This window comes from Muntiacus reevesi, chromosome 10 (assembly GCF_963930625.1).
Source record: "Muntiacus reevesi chromosome 10, mMunRee1.1, whole genome shotgun sequence".
Lineage (NCBI taxonomy): Eukaryota > Metazoa > Chordata > Mammalia > Artiodactyla > Cervidae > Muntiacus > Muntiacus reevesi.
In genome coordinates, this window is record NC_089258.1 from 18605141 (window position 1) to 18624101 (window position 18961).

The 18961-nt window shown below is 39.2% G+C and overlaps 1 protein-coding gene across 8 annotated transcripts in view; it reads left to right on the forward strand.

Annotated features, from left to right (window-relative positions):
• AUH (AU RNA binding methylglutaconyl-CoA hydratase) overlaps positions 1-18961 on the forward strand; it is a 219048-nt gene that overhangs the window by 101592 nt on the left and 98495 nt on the right. The gene's annotated exons all lie outside the window — the stretch shown is intronic.

Below are 18961 nucleotides of genomic sequence, written 5' to 3' on the forward strand. Positions count from 1 at the left end.
TACCAGGCTCTTCTGTCCATGGGATTTCCCAAGCAGGAATACTGGAGTGGGTTGACATTTTCTTCTCCAGGGGAACTTCCTGACCCAGGGATCAAACCTGGAATGAACTGATGGGACTGGATGCCATCTTTAGTTCCGCTTCGCTTTTTGCCATAAGGGTGGTATCATTTGCATATCTGAGGTTATTGATATTTCTCCTGGCAGTCTTGATTCCAGCTTGTGCTTTATGCAGCCAGCATTTCTCACGATGTACTCTGCATGTAAGTTAAATAAGTAGGTTGACAGAGGAACTAGAAATCAAATTGCCAACATCTGTTAGATCATCAAAAAAGCAACATTCTTTGGAAGAAAAGCTGTGACCAACCTAGACAGCATATTAAAAAGCAGAGACATTACTTTGCCAACAAAGGTCTGTCTGGTCAAAGCTGTGGTTTTTCCAGTAGTCATGTATAGATGTAAGAGTTGGACTATAAAGACAGCTGAGTGCCGAAGAATTGATGCTTTTGAATTGTGGTGTTGGAGAAGATTCTTGAGAGTCCCTTGGACTGCAAGGAAATCCAACCAGTCCATCCTAAAGGAAATCAGTCCCGAATATTCATTGGAAGGACTGATGCTGAAGCTGAAACTCCAATACTTTGGCCACCTGATGTGAAGAATGGACTCATTGGAAAAGACCCTGATGTTGGGAAAGATTGATGGCAGGAGGAGAAGGGGATGACAGAGGATGAGATGGTTGGATGGCATCACCGACTCTATGGACATGAGTTTGAGTAAGCTCCAGGAGTTGCTGATGGACAGGGAAGCCTGGTGTGCTGCAGTCCATGGGGTTGCAAAGAGGTTGGACACAACTGAGTGGTTGAACCGAACTGACTTTGTGTCTTTGTGTATACTTTTGTCTAAAGTCTGTTGTATGCAGCATGTAGATAGATCTTTGTTTTTTTTAAAACCCACTCAGCCATTTAGTGTCTTTTCATTGGACATTTCCTTTGTTCTTTTCTTCTTTTCTTGGTCTCCTTGTGATTTGGAGATTTTGTTGTTGTTCTTAGTAATAAGCTTATATGCTTATCTCCTTCTCTTTCATATACCTACTCTTGATTTTTGCTTTGTTGCCATGAGTTTTACATAAAGCAACTTAACAAGCCTGTATTAATATCTTAAATACATTCTAAATCTCTACATTTTTATTCTTATACCACACAATTTGTATTTTCCATGTCACATTTCCATCTTTTTATCCTGTGTATGGTTATCAATTTATTGTAGTTATAAATGTTTATCCTTAAGCTTTCATATCAGCTAAATGAGTCATTTACTCTTAAGATTTATACTTTCATATGTTTTCTTGCTACTAAGTCATACCATTGTGTTTCAACTTAAAGAAGTTTAACACTTTTTTTGCATGGCCAGTCTAGCTGAATTCTTTGAGCCTCCTGGATTTTGGTGACTTTTTACCTGTTTAGTCACTAAGTCATGTCCAGCTCTTTTGTGACCCCATGAACTGTATGTAACCTGAGAGGCTCCTCTTGATAGCTTACTGGTGAATGTTGTCGGATTTGTGATCTCAGAAGAAGCAGATTTAGCTTCGGGACCAGGGACCAGGCTTGATCATTCAAGAGCTTTTGTGCAGCAGAGTTTAAGTGACAAAGGGACAGAGAAAGCTTCTGACATAGACATCTGAAGGGACAGAGAGTGACCCCCTCTCTAGTCTTAGCAAGGGAGCTATATACTTTTTTAACTGGTTATTTCAATAAATCAAAAGAATGTCTCAAGATTGTAAAGGGTTTACCAGACCCACTCCCACAATGTACATTTTAAGATAATGGGATTAGAGCTAACAGTAGAAAGATCTTACCAGACCCACTCCCACAGTATACATTTTAAGATAACAGGATTAGTCAGAAAGTTCTCAAGAAGGAGAAACATGTCCTCAAACAGGGTGCATTGTTGTTATATAATCCTTGAAAGTGAAGTCGCTCAGTGGTGTCAGACTCTTTGCGACCCTGTGGACTGACCAGGCTTCTTTGTCCTTGAGATTCTCTAGGCAAGAATACTGGAGTGGGTTGCCGTTTCCTTCTCCAGGGGATGTTCCCGACCCAGGGATCGAGCCCAGGTCTCCCACATTGCAGCAGATGCTTTCACCTCTGAGCCACCAGGGAAGCCCAAATATAATCCTTAGTACAAAGTTTAAGCTGAGTTGTTCTGTTGTGTAATCATCAGCTCCAGGCTTAAAGAAAAAAAAGTTTTATGTGAGGAAGACTAAGGAATGTAGCAAAAAAGTTTGTCCTTTTCTCCTTCTTAGACTTCCCTAGTGGCTCAGATGGTAAAGCGTCTGCCTACAATGCCGGAGACCCGGGTTCAATCCCTGGGTTGGGAAGATCTCCTGGAGAAGGAAATGGCAACCCACTCCTGTATTCTTGCCTGGAAAAACCCCATGGATGGAGGAGCCTGGTAGGCTACAGTCCATGGGCTCACAAAGAGTTGGACACAACTGAGTGACTTCATTTCACTTTGAAAACTCCAGACCGCTGACTCCTCCTCAAGAGCCCCAGACTCCTCTGTCCTACTCAGGGACCTTGGACTTCTTATCAACCTACCTAGGAATTGACTCTCTCACTCTGTCCACGGGATTTCCCAGGCAAAAATACTGGAGTGGGTTGCCATTTCTTTCTCCAGGGGTTCTTCCTGACCCAGGGATTGAACCCAGGTCTCTTGTGTCTCCTGCATTGGCAAGCAGATTCTTGACTACTAAGCCACCAGGTTAGGGATATTTTTAGTCATTGTTTTTTCAAATAAGTTTCCTGCCCTTTCTTCATTCTCTTCTCTTTCTGAGAACCTTATGATGGGAATTTTGATATGCTGAATGTTGTCCCATAAGTCTCTTAAGCTTCATTCCTTTCCATCCTTTTTTCTTTTTTGTTGCTTTGATGGGATGAGTTCCACTACTTTGTCTTTGAGTTCCCTTAGCCTTTTTTCTACTTCATTTAGCTTGTTGTTAATTCTTCTATTATCTTTCTCAGTTCAGGTATTGTATTCTTTAGTTTTGTCACTTCTGTGCATCTTCAGTTTTTTGTCTCTTTATGGAATTCCTTTTTGTTCATGCATTTTTTTTTTCCTGTCCTTAGTGACCAGTTTTATGACTGGTATTTTCAGCTCTTTTTCAGGTAAATCACTTGCCTTTGTTTTGTTAATGTCTTTTTCTGAGATTTTTATCTTCATTTATTTGGGAATATATATTCCTTTGTTTCTTTATTTTCCTTGACTTTCCATGTTATTTTTTATACATTAGATAAAACAGTCACCTCTCCCAGTCTTGGTGATGATATTTATTGTTCAGCCCTGCCCTAGCTCTTTACTGTCTGTGAAAACTTCGGTTTTGTCCAAGCATCTTGCTTTATTTTTAGTGGCTGTTGGTAATTGAGGGTGTGTTGGGACCTGTCAGTGTCTCAGAGGGGAGGATCTCAGCATCTGGGCTCAAGCCAATTAGAAGCCAGACCCTCAGGAACAACTTTTAAGGCATGCAAACATAATTCTTTCAGACTAGGAGAGGGTCATTTCTGTTTGCTCGCTCTACACTGACCCTTTTGGTGGTAGCCAGTTAAGAACTGTCTCTTAGTTTGCTGTTGTCCTTTTGTACCATAAACTCAGGGCCAGCTGGTCAGCAGATTCTGGCTGTCAGGGGATGACTAGGTGGCAGCTGTAAAAACGAGGGTAACGTGTGTGTGTACAAGGATTTTTCTGAGACAACAGTGACTTGGGCAGGGCAGATGGAGGTTAGGAAGATGGCTCCTCCCAGCTCTTCGTCTCTGGAGAAGATTGTAGCAGGCCCTTTGATGTGTGTTTAATTAGAAACTGCCCCTCTAGCCTAGTTATGGAGGTAAGCTAATTGGCCTCTTACACAAAAATACTAGACCTGTTGTTCAGCTACTTCTCTACTGTGCCATCAGGTATATAACTGTGAATATAAGCTCTGTGGGCCTCCAGAGCCTAGTGATCAAGGGAGTGTCTCTTAGGTGAGAAAAGTCAGAGTGCCAGATGGGTGTATAAAAGCTCATTTCTAGGAGATTCTGGTGATTGGTATGAGGCAGGAGAGTGAAAATATGGTATCCACTGGTCTCTGCTGTCTTTAGATAGTATTTCAATAGGCCTGTAGATAGGTATTGAATTAGATGCCTGTTCCTTGGACTGAAGCTTTAAAAGCAAATTGGCCTCTTTCTCAGAAAGATGGTATTTTTCAGACAGCTGCCTCTGTTCTGGGATTGTGAGGTAGCCAGGTGAGTCTATCAAACCCAGAACTACTTTATCATACCTCTAATTCTCATTGAGACCAACCTGTTCACTTTCACACCCAGGTATTTTGGGGTATCATCTCTCAGGTGCAGGGCTTAAAAGTTGGAGTGCTTGATGTTGGATTCAAATGCTTTGATCCTCTGGAAGAAGTTTGGATTTTCGACTTGCCTCTGGATTGTGTTACTGTGTTGGGTGTGGAGTTAATGATGACATTGTGCCTCAGCCTCTCCTATGTTTCTGTGTGGGTTTTTTTTTTTTTTCCCCCTAACTTCCCCAGTGTGAGGGATCTCTCTGGTAGTTTTGGGGTTTCATCCAGAGGACATTGTTCCTTCCCTAGCTGTAGACTTGGTGTGTCTTATGGAAAGAGATGAATTCAGGAGCCTCCCGCGTTGTCATTGTAAACTAGAACTCAGTTGCATTATTCTTGTCAAATGACCGGAAGCATTGTGAGCAAAGTTCTATGTACCCAGGCAGATGGTTGCTAGATTACGATTCACTGAAAATCTCCCCAAACTACTTCCAGGATCTTTTACCCTCAGAAGTGAAGTCAAACTTAACAGTACCAGTCTTAAAAGATGTTTGGCATGGGTATTTGAAAGGTCCACCTATACTTTGAAACAGATTCGCCAGTGTTTACTTGTTACTCATAGGTGTGCACCATCTGTTATGATTGTGGTTGAGCTGAAAACGTCCAGTTAAGATTCAGATTTCTTATCTTTGTTTGAAAAATTGGCTGTTATGAAATAAGCTCTTTGTGTATAGAATTACACTGCTAAACTAGCATGTGTATATATTTTATATATATATATAAAATGCTTGGACCCTGATGCTTGGAAAGATTGAGGGCAGGAGAAGAAGGGGACGACAGAGGATGAGATGGTTGGATAGCCTCACCAACTCGGTGGACAAGAGTTTGAGCAAGCTCCAGGAGTTGGTGATGGACAGGGAATCCTGCTGTGCTGCAGTCCAAAGAGTTAGTCGCAAAGAGACATGACTGAGCACTGAACTGAACTGAAATTCCTTAACACTAGTTGCTTATGGTGGCTCAGAAGGTAAACAGTCTTCCCACAACACAAGAGACCCGGGTTCAGTCCCTGGATCAGGAAGATCCCCTGGGGAAAGAATGGCTACGCACTCCAGTTCTTGCCTAGAAATTTACATGGACAGGGGAGCCTGATGGGCTACAGTCTATGGGGTTGCAAAGAGTTGGACATGACTGAGTGTCTAACATTTTCACGTTGTCTCATATCTCCTAATTTCAATAAAAATAATAAGGGAAATGTTAGTCCCAATAAGTGATTATTGTTAATGTTTTGTGCATGTCATTTCAGATTTAAAGTACATCTACCAGTGTATTAATACAGGTCTATGTAGGTTTTTTCACCCTATAAATATTATATACATTTTGTTCTGTGACTTGCTGTTTTTTATTTAATGACATGTTTTAGATAACTTTAGATAACTTCCTTCTTATTTATAACTCTAGTATAGAAAAATTTCTGGTGTTTTGCCATCATGCATTCTCCTGGCCTTAACTCTGAGATATGTATTCATTATCCTATGAAGGAAATATTTTGGCATATTGATAGTGTTGAATTTTTTGATACTAAAATTACTTAGATAGATTTTCTAGTATTGAGAGATTAGCTTTCTTGAAATGAACTGCTCTGGTAATGGTGTATTACTCTTTCATGCTTAATGAGTTTTACTAATTCTGTATGCCTGTATTGAAATGGTGCTTCCCAGATTGCACATTGGAAAGAATTTGCCTCCTAACACAGGAGATGCAAGAGCTGAGGGCAAGTTCCATCCCTTGTCTGGAAGATCCCCTGGAGGAGGAAATGGCAACCCACTCCAGTATTCTTGGCAGGAAAATTCCATGGGCAGAGGAGCCTGGTGGGCAATAGTTCATGGGATTGCAAAGAGTCAGATGCGACTTAGCATACACACGTACATATTGAAATGGTACTTTTTGCATTCATTTTTATAGAAAAGATTATTTTGAGATTTTATTTTATATGTTATCATGTGAGATTTTGGTAGAGTTAAATATTAACATCTTAAAAATTATTTGGAATCCTTATTGATTATCTGCTTTCTCATATACTGGGAGTAATCCTAGAATTAAATATCACCCTTGAAATTTTTGTATTAATTTTAGTTTTGTATCCTTATATATTTTGACATTTTAAACTTTTCTTTTATGATTTGACAGTTTTTGGTAAATACAGTTACCCAAATTTTCAAATATGCTCACATAGACATGTATATCATGTATTCTTACAGTGCTTTTAATTTTCTTTCATATTTGGGTGTTTGCCCTTATTAATTCCTTAATTTGTATTTCTATTCTTTTCTGTTGCTCCTTATTTGCTTTCCCACAGAACCAGCTCTTAGATTTATTGGTTTATTACCCCTGTTGTGCTATTTTTTTCTTTTCTAACTTCTAACTTCCTGCTTTTGTGATAATTATATCTTTTCTCTGTCTTTGTGCTTTCATTGTTTTTTTAACTTAAAAACTTAAATATTTAGTTGGTTTATCTCAATTCTTTGTGATGAAAAAGTTTAAAGCTAATATTAGCTATTTAGCATTTATTTTTCATATAGCACACATTATTTTCCAGATTTGCATTCTATTCTTATCTAATAGTAACCCAAAAGAAGAGTTTTTGGGTGTTCTTTTTTAGCCTGTTTTTGTCATTTTTAGTTTCCAAGTTATTTTTGGTGTTCTCTATTAATAATTTCTAGTTTCACTTTAACATATTCATATAATATTTTCTGTAGCACTACTTTTAGAAAGTGACTGAGGTTTCATTTTGTATAACAGTTACATTGACCATTACTTGTAAATATTTCGTGGCCTCTGAAAAGTAAGCATCCTTTTTGTTTGTAGGATTTAGACATAATTTTATAGAATATGTTTTATTAATTACACTCTGTTTTAGCTTTTCTGTACTTCATGTGTCAAACATTTTCTTACACATTGACCCTTGAACTACTCAGAGGTTTTGGTGTACCAGCCCCTCATGCAGTCAGAAATCTGCATATAATTTTATAGTTGGCCCTCCATATCCAGTTTTGTATTTGCAGATTCAAGCAACCACAGATTATGTAATACTAGTATTCGTGAAAAAACGATTTTCATTTAAGTGGACCCACACAGTTTAAATCTGTGTTGTTTTGAGGTCAACCATATACATATATTTCAATTCCATGTTTTTTGGTGTCTAAAGAAGTCTTATGTATCTCCATTATGGTTTATACCACTTTACGGGTACAACATACCCCTATTTTCCCATTAAATGTTTTTATGTTGAATTCTGTTTTACCTGGTTGTGATGCTGTGAACGCCTAATTCATTTGAGCATCATTTGCCTTATGTGTCTTACCCAGCCTCTTTTTCTATCTTTGAGTTCCTTTTGTTAAAGTGTGAATCTTATACTGTATACATTATGCAGTTTGTAGACACTATACAAGTAATTCTTCTAAGAGGTAATTTTATCCTGTTTCTTACATTCTTTATTTCAGGAAGAAAATTCCATAGTAAATAGGTTTCATAGACCCAGCATCTTTTAGACTTGTTTTTGGCTCAGGTCTTCGTAAAGTAATTGTTTTTAATTTTTGCCAGTGTTTATTGTGCCAGATAATGTTTCTGTGGTACTGTGCATAGGCTCAGTATTTCTTTATATTTCTATACACATGTAATATAAAGATAGTTCTTTTAAAGTCTTGTATTTTATTACTTGTATTTTTGTTTGACTGTGGCATTGCAAAGTCAGCCAATTATTTTTATAGAGTTTCTTAAAAATAATCTTAGTCTGCTGGTGTGGTATGATTGCCTGTATTAAGGGGGTGTGTGTGTGTGTGTGTGTGTGTGTGTGTGTGTGTAAGGTGTGTGTGTGTGTGTGTGTGTGTGTGTGTATGATTGCCTTTATTAAGGGTGTGTGTGTGTGTGTGTGTGTGTGTGTGTGGTATGATTGCCTGTATTAAGGTGTGTGTGTGTGTGTGTGTGTGTGTGTGTGGCCAAGAATACTGGAGTGGGTTTCCAGTTCCTCCTCCAGGGGATTTTCCTGACCCAGGGATCAAACCTGAGTCTCTTGCATCTCCTGCTTTGGTAGGCGGATTCTTTAGTGCTGGCATCACCTGGGAAGCCCACGATTGCCTCATAATTGCCTGGTCTAATAATCACCTAATATAAGAGAATTACTAGATTTTGAAAACAATTTCTTACTTAAGTTTACAGATCCATAATTTTTTCCAAGCTTTGGAAATATTGATAACATAATGAGCTCATATTAACTTATGGGGGTACATAAACAAAATTCATTTTTGCTGTTGGCGCTGGCTGTTCTATTTGCCCTTGCATGAAAAGATTATTTAAAGCTTCTAAAAAGTTGACGCTGTTCTTTAAAGGAGTTATTTTGGTACTAGTCTCAAAGGACAGATTGCTATTCCTTTCCCACCCTAATGAAACTAGGTCACTGGCTTTTGGCACGTCTCCGTGATGTGAGATTTATTTGATGTTTAAGTGCGCTGTCTAGAAATAGTGATGCAATGTCAGCAAGGCCACTTTTCATTTCATGAACATAATTTCCAGTGCCATGAAATTAATTCATTTCTTGACCTGTTAATAGTTACACTTGGTCATGAGCATTTCAGAGGCAGAGGAAGTGTCTGAGAATGGTCATAGTCACCCTGTTAGATGGTATGTTATGGGATTTCTGTTCAGCTTGAAGATTTGGCTTGTTGGAGTAGTTGATGCCTTACGAAAAACAAGGAGCTATCTGTTAGGTAAACTTTAGCCTGGTGCATGGTAGGATTTGCTGATTCAGAGGGTTGAGATAATTCATCTAATATATGTATTTTGAATTCTGTTTTACTTTGGCCAACTTCAAATGTAGTCGAGGAGGTTCCCTTCCATTCACTAACCAGAAGCAACTACTTGGAAAATAAGGAGTAACCACAGGACTCCTTTAACATTAATTATCTGTAGGTCCTGAAATGCCTGATATTTAAAATGAGCTACTTTGAGAGCATTTGTGTATCAGTTCAGTGTCTCAAAAAGAGATTGAGGGAAACCTCATTGAGTGTGGACTCTGGAGTGGGTTTTTGGCTTGCCTCTCTGTGCTTTCCTAATATATAAAGAGTTATAATCATTATGAGTAATTTATAGTGGCATTGTGGGGATGAAAGGAATAAAAAAGTTTTCTGGTAGATAATGAGCATGCAGTATGTTCATCGTCATCAATATCCTTTTAACGTGCTTGTATTTATAAGTGTCCTTTTCTCTTGCTACTCCTGCCCCTTCCTTGCCTAATATATTGTCATTCCATCTGGTTATGGAGGGGTATATGCTTCACTTAATTTTGCCAAGAGAGCAAGTCTTGGAAATAGAATAATTTCACCTGCTCAGGAAATGTATTCCAGTAGAATTGGAGCTTTTCCAAACTGTAGAATTAAAGGACAAAGCCTGTAAGGAAGTTTGTGGACTTAGGATATTTTCTGTGCTTCAGTTTCATTATTTATTTGGTAAATGTTTTTCTTCTTAGAATTATTTAAGATCTACTTTTATCTTCTTGTTAATTTACATAGATTTATTTAATTGAATTTAAATTCTTTACTTTTCAGAAACATAAAAGAGTTGCCATTCTGATACTTAATTCTTTTTGTTTTCGTACACGTGACTTTGCAATTATAAAGGTTTTGTTAATTTTTCATGCATTAATTTGACAACTTTGAGAATTCAGTGAGAAATAAATTTCAACATCTGAAAGGATTTGAATGTTTTTATATAACCTATATTATGATCACATCATTAGGTATTGAAATAAGAACTTTATATTATCTTGTCCTTTTCTAGTTTGTAATTTTTGAAAGATAAGCTGAGGCATATTAAAATATTAAGAGTTTATTTGAGCAAAAATCAATTTGAATTGAATTGGGCAGCACCAAACTGGCATCGCCGACTTGATGGGCATGTGTTGAGCAAGCTCCCGGTAGTTGGTGATGGACAGGGAAGCCTGGCCTGTGCTTGGTTGCAAAGAGTCAAACACGTGTGAGCGACTGAACTGAAACTGGAGGTGGTTAGGAGCGCACTCCACCAACAGGTGGTTTGGGAGAAACGTTTATGGAGAAAAAAGGGAAGCAAAGGAAAGACATTATTGATTGGCTGTAGTAGAAAGTCTAGATGTCTGTGATTGGTTGTTCTTGGGCTTCCCTGGTAGCTCAGCTGGTAAAAAATCGCCTGCAATGCAGGAGACCCCAATTCGATTCCTGAGTCGGGAAGATCTGCTTGAGAATGGTTAGGCTACCCACTCCAGAATTCTTGGGCTTCCCTGTGGCTCAGCTGGTAAAGAATCCGCGTGCAGTGCGGGAGACTTGGGTTCAATCCCTGGTTTGGGAAGATCCCTCGGAGAAGGGAACGGCTACCCACTCCAGTATTCTGGCCTGGAGAATTCTATGGACTATATAGTCGCGAAGAGTCGGACACTACTGAGCAACTGAACTGAAACTGGAAGTGGTTACGAGCACTCCACCAGCAGGTAGTTTGGGAGAGACTTACGGAGAAAAAGTGGAAGCAAAGGAAGGGAATTATTGATTGGCTGTAGCAGAGTCTTGATGTTTGTGATTAACTATTCTTAGTGTTTTGATTTTGTAACTTCGAGGCATTTACAGACTTAGATTTTGGTTTGCTTACATAGGCTGCCAAGGCATTTAAAGTCCCTTAGTCTAATTGTTAGGGGAAGCACACTGATTGAAACCGCCCACCCTGGCCAGGCACCATGGTAACAGTTTGCATCAGTTGCTTTATGACAGGAGGTCCTGGTAAGGAACAGGGAACTAATAAGCCTCCACCAACCAGAAGAGTTCGAGAAAGGTCGAAAGGAGACACCACCTGTCCAACCACCTCCCAGAATCCTTCTCTCTGGTACCCATCTTGGCTGAACAAGGCGTGCACCACCAGGAAGGACTCTGAGTCAGAATTATTAGCTAAGAACAACCCGGAAACTAATCCCATCACCATAAAACCCGAGGCTGCAAGCCATGTGACAGAGCAGTTCTCCTGGGTTCCCTTACCCTCCTGCTCTCCGCCCGGGCACCCTTTCCCAATAAAATCTCTTGCTTTGTCAGCACATGTGTCTCCTCGGGAAATTCATTTCTGAGTGTTAGACAAGAGCCCAGTTTCAGACCCTGGAAGGGTTCCCCTTTCCTACAGCATAATGGCCTCCTTGTTTTAATCAACAATTTATATCTCTTTGCTCATTTCATTATGTTCTCCATGTGATCTCAGCGAGGCAGCAGTGAGCCATGGCCTGAAGTGAGATCTTCATTCCCTGCCCAGGAATTGAACCTGGGTAGCCTGGATGAAAACCAGGAATCCTAGCCACCAGACCAGCAAGGGCTAGAGGCTCAAAGCTATTTTTCCCTGGATCTCTGCCCCCAGTGAAAAATGCATGTCTCACTGAGGCAGAGAAACTGTAAATGCAGATACAAAGTTTATGAGAGATATAGCACTACAGCAAATGGGAGAACACACGGAGAAACAGTTGGCTAAGACTGAAGCAAGGCCAAGATGCACACCTGGGGAGAAAGGGTGTGGGTGGTCCCCCAGGAAGGAGGAGCTCAGTCAGGAGGCGGTTAAATCATTTATGTAGGGCAGTTCTTTGGGGTCTTTGTCTTCCCTTTGGCCAATTGTCTGATTCCTTTTTCCACACCTGACCTGCCCTAGGATCCTCCCCGACAGGCGTGCACAGCTTTTTCCAAGGTGGATTCCAGTCCAGAGGCCTATGGGATGCTAAGAGTGTCACATATTATGGAGTGGTGCCCCCTCCTTTTGACCCCCAAGGAGGCTTTCAGCACATGTGAAATGTCTCCCTCGCACCAAGGATGGGAAATATATGACCTCCTGACCCTTTGCTCAAACAAGATATATCCCCTGAATTTAGTTATTTTATAACCAGCAAACAGCAGGCTGTTTATAAATATCTAATCTGGAGCCCACCTACCCCTGTTTCAGGAAGGGAAACAAGAGACTAGTTGTAAGTGTTCGGGCTCCCTCACGCCAAGAAATGCAAACAGCAGGCCAGTTGTAAATGCCTCGCCTGGGGCTATCTGTTCCTGCCTCAGCTTGCATCCCCAGCACTGAGTGCAGAAGGGAAGGAACTGGTCGATTTCGTTGACTCGTGTCAGCAACGTCTATCTAGTGCAGAGTTTTGACATGATAGGTGCTTAGTAAATGTTCCTTGAATGGAAGAAGTTGGTTTTCTTTAAATGTTTTATTTCTAGAATTTTTAGGGGATATACCTAGAAATTATGTTTGTAAGTTTTTTCAATGAGTGTTTGGTTAATGGTGTTTTCTGCTTCTGTTACTTTCTTTGTTACAGTTTGTTGTTAACTAGGCCTGTTTCAGTACCCTTTGGGGACAAATTCTTCGGATTCCAGGGAGCTTGTAAAAACTGTTTCCCTGCTGTAAATAGCAGATCTTGACAGAGGCTTCTAAGGCCCATCATTTGAGCCAGAGGAGGCTGAACAAGAAAGGAATAGATTCTTTCTAAAACTCAAGCATACCTGAACAGCCCTTTCACACCTCTGAGAAGAGAGAAAAGAAAGTAGATTAAAATTCTGGAGGTTTGTTTGTGTGTGTGTGTGTGTGTGGCCACACAAAATAAAGCTGCAAAAACAAACAAACAAAAAAAACCCTAATGTTCCTCAAAGAGCTCAGACCCTTTTAAAATGCAAACAACTGAATTTTCCTGAGTCAGTGGTTGCTTTGTAACTGGAGCAGTCAGCCCCTCCCAAAACCTATTATTTGGGTCACTCTGCAATTATTTTTTGCTGATTTGCTTCATGAATGTACACACATGCTTGTTATTTTAGATGCCTTGAAAACATTTCAGAGAGGTAGAGGATTTAAAATACTTCAGCTTGAGGCCTTTATTTTGTGCAACTTTAAATAAGTATAACATTTCTAATGCTAGCTGATATTGTCAAAATCTGAATTTTTCAAATCTGTGAAGTTTAGCATATTCATTTTAATCTATTCTCACATACGGTGTTAATGAACAGCTACCTCACTAATTTGTTCACTCTAGTCAAGTTTAGTAGAATTCTTTGTAATGCGGATATTAGGGGATACATGCATTCCAGGGAAGAACATTCTCCTTTGGTATTTATATTAATACCAAGTGAACTTTATTTTACACCACTATTGTAATGTACCTTTTTATCTGTTTTTTTGTTTGTTTGTTTGTTTTTTCTGGCCTTCCCAGCCTGTGAAGCCCTCTTTCTAAGTCTGTGGGTACCTGCTAGCAAAAGTTTCTGCCTAGGTTTTTGAATTTGAAGCTTGACCTTCACAGGTAGGGACAATGAAGGGTCCTTTCGGCAGTGGTGAGGGCTTTGTCCAAATCCTGGAAGACAGTGTCCTTACTTCTGTAAGCTCTCTGGAGTGGACTGGAGCTGCCATCCTGGCTCATGGTGACTCTTGGTTCTGTCTATTAAACATAGTTCTTTAACATTCATGGCAATTCTTGGAGTGGTCCAGAAAACTTTCAGTGGATTCTGTTGTGTGCATATCAGCCAAAGTTAATTTACATTGCCAACAGCTAAGAAGTCTGACTAATACAGATTATTCTATCCATCCACTTGCACATCAGTGAGATATAGTTGATGGTCAGGTGCAAATGTTATATACTCAGAATTTTATTCTCTTTTTCTTTAGGATATATTCTGTGCCTAGGATGTCTGACCTGATTTTCCCAGTAAAGTATTACTTTTGGTTTATAGGTCTGTGAGATGTATTCATTTATCTGTTTGGTATTTTATTGAGTGCTTATTATGTACCAGGTGTTTGTAGTGACTAAAAAAAAGCTGAAATGAATTTAAGCTGATCTTTAAAAATTCTGCCTATCAGCTACCTGTGCATCAGCCATCACTGTCCTGAAACAGTCAGCACATCTTGAGAATCAAAGTGGTCCAGAAGCTATGCTAACTTACATAAAAGAGACCAAACCTCTCATTCATGGAGTTTACATTTGAGGAGGCAGATTTTTGAAAAAATAAAATATAGCCTTCTTAACAGTGCAAAGAAATAGAGGAAAACAGTAGCATGGGAAAGACTAGAGAGTTCTTCAGGAAAATTGGAGAAACCAAGGGAACATTTCATGCAAAGATGGGTACAATAAAATGGCAAGGACAGAAATGGCAAGGACTTAGCAAAAGCAGAAGAGATTAAAATCAGAAGAATACAAGAATACACAGAAGAACTGTACAAAAAAGGTCTTAATGACCCAGATAACCACGACAACGTGGTCACTCACCTAGAACCAGACATCCTGGAGTGGGAAGTCAAGTGGGCCTTAGGAAGCATCACTACGAACAAAGCTAGTGGAGATTATGAAACTCCTGCTGAGCTATTTCAAATCCTAAAAGAAGATGCTGTTAAAGTGCTGCACTCAATATGTCAACAAATTTAGAAAACTGAGCAGGGGCTGCAGGACTGGAAAAGGTCAGTATTCATTCCAATCCCAAAGAAAGGCAATGCCAAAGAATGTCCAAACTACCTTACGATTGTGCTCATTTCACATGCTAGCAAGGTAATGCTCAAAATCCTTCAAGCTAGGCTTCAGCAGTACATGAACCAAGAACTTCCAGATGTTCAAGCTGGATTTAGAAAAGGCAAAGGAATCAGAGATCAAATGGCCAGCATCTGTTAGATCATAGGAAAAAAGCAAGGGAATTCCAAAGAAAAAAAGATCTACTTCTAAAGACTCTGACTGTGTGGATCACAACAAACTGGAGAATTCTCAAAGAAATGAGACTACCAGAACACCTTACCTGTCTCTGGAGAAACCTGTATGCAGGTCAAGAAGCAACAGTTAGAACCAAACGTGAAACAACAAACTGGTTCAAAATTGGGAAAAGAGTTTGTCAAGGCTTATTGTCACCCTGCTTATTTAACTTATGTGCAGAGTACATCATGTGAAATGCCAGGCTGGGTGAAGCACAAGCTGGAATCACGATTGCTGAGAGAAATATCAACAACCTTAGATACGCAGATGATACCACTGTAATGGCAGAAAGTCAAGAGGAACTAAAAAACCTCTTGATGAGGGTAAAAGAGGAAAGTGAAAAACCTAGCTTAAAACTCAGCATTCAAAAAACTTAAGATCATGGCATCCAGTGTCATCACTTCATGGCAAATAGAGAAAAAGTGGAAACAGTGATAGCTTTTATTTTCTTGGACTCCAAACATCACTGCAGATGGTGACTGGAACCATAACATTTAAAATGCTTGTTCCTTGGAAGAAAAGCTATGACAGACCTATGGCAAGTAGTCATATATGGTTGTGAGAGTTGGACCGTAAAGAAGGCTGAGCCCTGAAGAATTGATATTTTCAAATTTTGATGCTGGAGAAGACTCGTGAGAGTCCCTTGGACAGCAAGGAGATCAAACCAGTCAATGTTAAAGGAAATCAACCCTGAATATTCATCGGAAGGACTGATGCTGAAGCTCCAATACTTTGGCCACCTAATGCAAAGAGATGACCCATTAGAAAAGACCCTAATGCTGGGAAAGATTAAGGGCAGGAGGAGAAGGGGGCAGCAGAGGATGAGATGGTTGGATTGCATCACAGACTCAATGGTCATGAGTTTGCGTCATCTCTGCGAGATGGTGACGAACAGGGAAGCCTGGCATGCTGTTGTCCATGGGGTCACAAAGAGTCAGACATGACTGAGCGACTGAACAGTAAATAACAATATAGTTTTGTTAGATGGTGATAAATGTGGTAATGATAAAAATTAAGAGAGAAGAAAAAGAATGCTTAACCAAAAGGCCATTAGATTGAGATGTCCTGGTCATCTTACCAACAGCGGTAGGGCACTGCTGGTACCCTAGGCGATTTCTAGTGAATCAGTTTGAAAGCCCAGAAGGGAGCAAGGCTCACCCAGAGCACTCATAGCTTTTGGACCACTTTGATTATCAAGATGTGCTGATTGGTCCAGGAGAGTGATGGCGGTTGCATAGATAGCTGATAGGCAGAGTTTTTAAAGATCAGCCTAAATTCATTTTAGCAAGTATACATGTAATGAGGTTATATATATGTGTGTGTGTGTGTGTGTGTATATATATATGTATATATGCAATTTTTGTAGAACATAGTTTAAAAAGTACACTCACATATGAGTTAGCACTTGAAATAGTTTACATAAAAATGAAAGCACCTGCTTTATTAAATCTAGACCATATGCTCATCATCCTTTTTAGCTGTCCTATCACACACACAGAGTGTGTAGAAGCACAGCGTTTCAGGACAGCATAACCTCCAGGGGAGCTGCTATAGTTTTTCCTTAGTGAGCATGCAAAAGCATTTCACACTGATGCTTGTATGTGAGTACAATAAATGTAGAGAAGTAGGGGCATTGTAGAAAATGAGAAGCATAGTGAAGATATTGTATTTCTTTATGAAAAGGCTAAATTATTTTATTATGTAGAAAGTCTGTAAATATATCATTTGTTGAAATAATTGTCATTGGAAAAATTCTACTGAACATCAGGTCTTTTCCCCCACTTATACTTTATACTAAATGCCTTATGATTGAGTATTTATTTTTGTCAGTATGAAGATTAAAGAAAAGCTAAGCAGAAGCAATCTTAATATCTTGTTGATTACATTCCAGAAAGAAAAAGAAATGGCAGAACATTAAGCCTAAATGCCATTTGCTATAATTACCCTGTGTGTGAAATATAACTGGTAGCTGTCAAGCTTTGATTGAAACTTACTGAAGGTTAGCACCAGCTGCATGCATTAATTGTCTCTGAGCAAATGCACATACCGCAGCCGCCATTTGGAAGCATGCTTTTTTGTATTTAATTTGTTGTAAAGTATTTTATGATTGGGTTTGGATGAATGCTACTATAACTTCCGATTTATTTTTTGCATCATTTCCATCAAACAAACAGTCCTTTCAGTTAAATTCTAAGTACTCTATGTAAGTGATATTTCCAAATTTCATATTACTGAGTATTTTGAGAAGGGGAACTTATAAATATTATTTATTATTGTTATTGTTCTATAAATATTATTTTTAAAGTGTTTTGAAACATTTTTCTAATAAAGATTTATGTATCTACCCTTTTTGAGCTATTAATATTTAATTTTTTCTAGATATATGAAATCTAACTTACATCTTAATATTTTTTGTTAAGGTAGCTTGATCTTATTATGGTGTTTACTTTTACTCTCTATTTATCCTTTTTAGTTGAAAGGTAGCAACCTTCAGTGGAATTTTCTATAAATACTAATATTTAATCTTCATAAAGTTTAGGTCTTTTGAAAAGTACTGAGGCAAACCTATTATCTGTATTAAAGTAAAGAATACTAGTTTGCAAATTTAGTTGGAAATTAAAGCGTATTTTCCTGAGTGAATAACTATAGTGTTTGATTTGACAGGTACCACATATGGCGGCACCAGAGCCTGTCACATATTGATTCTTTGTTTATATTGATCACAATCTGAATTGAACAAAAATTCTAAGTAGAGCCCAAAGATAAGGTGTTTATTCTTTTATTGCCCTATATAGGGACATTTAAATAGTTTGAGTTCTTTGAGAGCCATAACCATGTAAATATGACTTGAATTCATCAAATTACACTGAGAAATATTTCAGTATTGCCAGACTGTTGATGGTCTACAGTAGGCATTTGTTGCTTTTTGGTTTCCTAGTGTCCATTCTCCTTTCTGAAAACACTCCAGTTTCCATGAGGAGATCACCGAGCCTGTTCCCACTAAGGAGGGAACCAGAGTCCCCCCTCCTCTCCCTTGGGCATGCAACCTTGAGCTCCCCCAGGGTGGGTGCTCTCCCAGGGGACCCTACAAGGGGTGGTGGAGCTCCCACAGCATGACCCTGACTGTGACATTACCAGTTGGACTTGCGGTGTCTGCCTGTTATCTTTCAGAGCCTCCCTTGAGATCCTTCCAGAAATCCCATGTTCTTTACACTAAGCAGAATCAATTTTAGTTGCTTACCACCTTCACCAGAATTTTAATTGGCTAAAAAAAGCATCCTTTTCAAGTCTAAGGGCTTCCCAGGTGGCACTAGCAGTAAAGAACCTGCCTGCCAATGCAGGAGACCTGAGACATGGGTTCAGTCCCTGAGTGGGGAAGATCCCCTGGAGGAGGAAATGGCAACCCACTCCAGTATTCTTGCCTGGAAAATTCCATGGACGGAGGAGCCTACAGTCCATAGAGTCACAGAGATACCAAGTCTAGAGTGGTATTTTAATTTTAGTAAACATATCCTGCCGGCTCATATTATACAGTTGGTGGCAGTTTCCAACTCTGTGGCTCAGAGGCAGTCCGCACACTTGGCCTGTAGACCTTGACTTTTTGTCTCTTTTTAGTTAGTGTTTGTAGACAGAGTTTGTACCCATGTGGATAGCAGGCTTTGTAAAGGTATTTGGCAGTGTTTTTCTTTTTTGCTGAATTGTATTTAAAAATGCTACTCAGGTGCCCTAGTGTTTAAAGCCAATTAATTAGTTATTGGATGTTGTGTGAAGGGCTGCTGAAATAAAATATTTCCTCACTGGATTTTTATATAATGTAGATTTTTTAAAAAGATGTGGAGTAAATAAGTACTTCATTTTCTCGCTTCTGATTTCAAAGTGACAGTTTT